The sequence below is a fragment of the Lagenorhynchus albirostris genome, chromosome 9 (genome assembly GCF_949774975.1).
Source record: "Lagenorhynchus albirostris chromosome 9, mLagAlb1.1, whole genome shotgun sequence".
Taxonomy (NCBI): Eukaryota; Metazoa; Chordata; class Mammalia; order Artiodactyla; family Delphinidae; genus Lagenorhynchus; species Lagenorhynchus albirostris.
This window is the reverse complement of record NC_083103.1, coordinates 26,033,741-26,036,828: the sequence shown is the minus strand read 5'-3', so window position 1 is coordinate 26,036,828 and position 3,088 is coordinate 26,033,741. Positions and strand designations below refer to the sequence as shown.

At 45.4% G+C, this 3,088-nt stretch overlaps 1 pseudogene; it reads right to left on the bottom strand.

Annotated features, from left to right (window-relative positions):
* Positions 1-914: 914 nt before the first annotated feature.
* LOC132526470 (quinone oxidoreductase-like) lies at positions 915-1,955 on the bottom strand (annotated as a pseudogene).
* Positions 1,956-3,088: the final 1,133 nt, after the last annotated feature.

Below are 3,088 nucleotides of genomic sequence, written 5' to 3'. Positions count from 1 at the left end.
CTGCCTGGTCCCAGAAGTTTTCACTTACTGATTCTTATTCCTCTGTTGTGGTACTTAACAGAGGACTTATTACTATTGTGGCCTTAACAGAGGACTGGCTTTCATGTGGCACCCATATGGGTTCTGAGTAAGTGAATCAAAGCCCTTGACATAGAGTAGCTTTCAATCTTAGACAACCCAGGCAATCAGAAGGAACCACATAAAATAATGGGGAACAGGGACCTGGCAATAACTGTATGTGTATATGCAACATCACCACACAGATGTCCATTCCTGTTCTCTCTCATTCTCTCTCTCTCTCTCTCTCTCTCTCACACACACACACACACACACACACACGCACACGCACACACACACACACACACACGCAGAGGCATTCCTAAGGGCGCTAGAATAGTGAAGATTATATAACAACAGCAAGAAGAAGATAACTAACACGTATGAGAGTATATACCAAGTAATTTAGCTTCAAGTTTAAGAGCTTTGGAGTCACTCAGCCTGGGTTTGGGTCCCAGCCCTGCCACTTTCTAGTGTGATACTTTGAACAAATTACCTAAACTCTTTGAATCTTAGTGTCCACCTGTTAAATGATAATAAAAATGCCTACAAGTCACAGTGTTGCAGAGGGGATTCAGTGAGATCCTGTACGTAGACACTTAGAACAGTGCCTGGCATTGCGTGGTACTCAGTAGTTGTTGGCTGTGATTATTTTCTGAAAGCATGAGGATAAAGGGGCAGTTTGAGATTGCTAAACTAGAGTTTGTCCACTCAGGGGAAATTTCATCTTGTCTAGTAACAAGACTTTTGTCACTGAAATAATTTTTTAAAGATGTTTAGTATGTTTCAAAGTATAACCCAAAGCTTTTTTCTTTTCTTTTTTTTTTTTGTATACGTAAAACTGAGGTAAGAAACTTTAATTATGCAGGAGATCTGTGGAAGGATTAATCATTTTAAGAGAAGAATCATTTTTCCAACAGCCCCACTGCTATGAATGATACCTTCATGAGCCTGGGCCACCTTCTCCAATGGATCCTGGGGACCAATTACTGGTCTCGACCAACCAACTTCTATTCCAGCTTGAAGGACTGCTGCAAACTGCTGCAATTCCTCCCTGGTGGATGAATAGAGAGCAGCTCCTATTATGCTAGATTCCTTTGCCATGGTGTCCCGTGGGTTTATTTCAATAGGACCTCTGCTGCCAACAACTATTACTCATCCTCCACGTGACAAAAGATTCAAACCATTGCTAAGATTTACATTAGCTAACATTTCAGTAATCATATCAACTCCTTTTTCACCAACAGATTTCTTAATTTTATCAATGTAATTAGCTCCTTTGTGATTAAACACTTCGTGGGCTCCATTCTGCAAAACAATCTTTTGTCCTTCCTCAGTACCAGCTGTGCCCAAACCTTTAAGTCACAAGCTCTAGCAATCTGGCATGCTGCTATTCCAATCCCTCCACCGGCCCCGTGAACCAGAACACTTTCTCCAGCTATCACATGGGCACTGGGGAGCAGAACTCGATGTGCAGTAAAATACAGGATCCCGACGGCAGCTCCTCGTTTCAAGTCCAGTTTTTATGGCAGTGTGGAAACAGTGTAATCGGCTGCCAGAGCATGCTCTGTGTAGCCCCAGAGATCGTGCCGGTGGTGAAAACTCTGTCTCCTTTCTTGAAAGCAGATACACTCCCTCCAACAGATTCTATTATCCCAGCCACATCTAAGCCAGGAGTATAGGGTGGAAGTGGTTTTCTACTGTAAGTGCCAGAGCGAATGTATGTGTCCACTGGGTTTATACCACGTGTTTGGACTTTAATTAGAACTTCACTCAGTATGACAATCTCTAGGTCCATCCATGTTGCCGCAAATGGCATTATTTCGTTCTTTTTTATGGCTGAGTAATACTCCATGGTATATATGTACCATACCTTCTTTCCCGCTAGCGTTGCGCATGGATTTCTCAAATGCCGAAAATGAAAAAATATTCCTTAGAGAGGTCAGTATTATCTTGAAGCTACAGGGTCAGGGTAAGGCCTCTTGACCCACACAAAGGACTTTGTTTTGGCAGGAGGCAAAAAATGTTCTCTCTCCCCACAAGTAGTCTGCATGGTAAACTAGGATAAATTTGAAGTGGCTATATTTCCTTGAGTGTTGCCCCACAAATACTGAGTCATGTCTCAGAACAGCTCTCATTGGTGGGATGTTCTGGTCTCAGCCCGGATGCCAGAGGAACTGCAGGAGGGCATGAAGACTGAGCAAGCAGGCCTAGGCTCCAAGGTACCCCCAAACTCCGGAACTCCACACTCCACAGGTGCTGCCTCTCCTCTTCTGCACAGGTCCTAAACAACCTAGTGCTCTTCTTGTCACAGGTTTTGAAGTGGCTATCTGGGGGACAGCTGCGTGATTAGCTAGCTGCGAGGGTTGGCATGATATTCAGACCAGTTAACAGCCAGCATGGCAGGAGCACCGGCCAAGGGAAAAGAGCCCTGGCCCCAGTGCTGGAGCAGAGGTCTAAAGAACCCCTGGGGGGCCGGGCCCCTTCTGTTGGATTGTAGGGAAATCCAGGGGACCCGGAGGACCTGGGCAGCAGGGATGCAGAGGGGCGTTTGGAGGTGGCTATTGACCAGCTGCTACAGAAGTATTTCAGCATGCTAATAACCTGTGTGGACATGCTGGTGCACCCTGGCTGAGTATCAATTCTAGGTCAAGGTGTAACGTTCAATCCCACCCTCATCTGAGCGTCCCTTTGCCCATTGGCCAAATTGGGCAGCCTGTTTATAAATATGCCTCCTTTGGCAAAAGAAATCAGTGGGGAATGTAGGAACCATTTAAGAAGAAATCTCTTTCCAATTCTGAAAGGACAAGTCGATGTCAAAATGGCACAGGGTTGGTTCTTTATTCTTCTGTAGCTGATGGAGGCTAAAATATTTGGGATCCCCACCTTCTAGCTGCTGGCAGTCTGGGAGGAAGCCTATTCCCAGTAAGGATGAAAGGAGAATCCATTAATGCGGAGAGGAATTTCTGAGGTGGTCTTGGTGAGGAATATCCCATGGGTTGTGAGCTCTTGGGGTGGGGAGCATGACAGG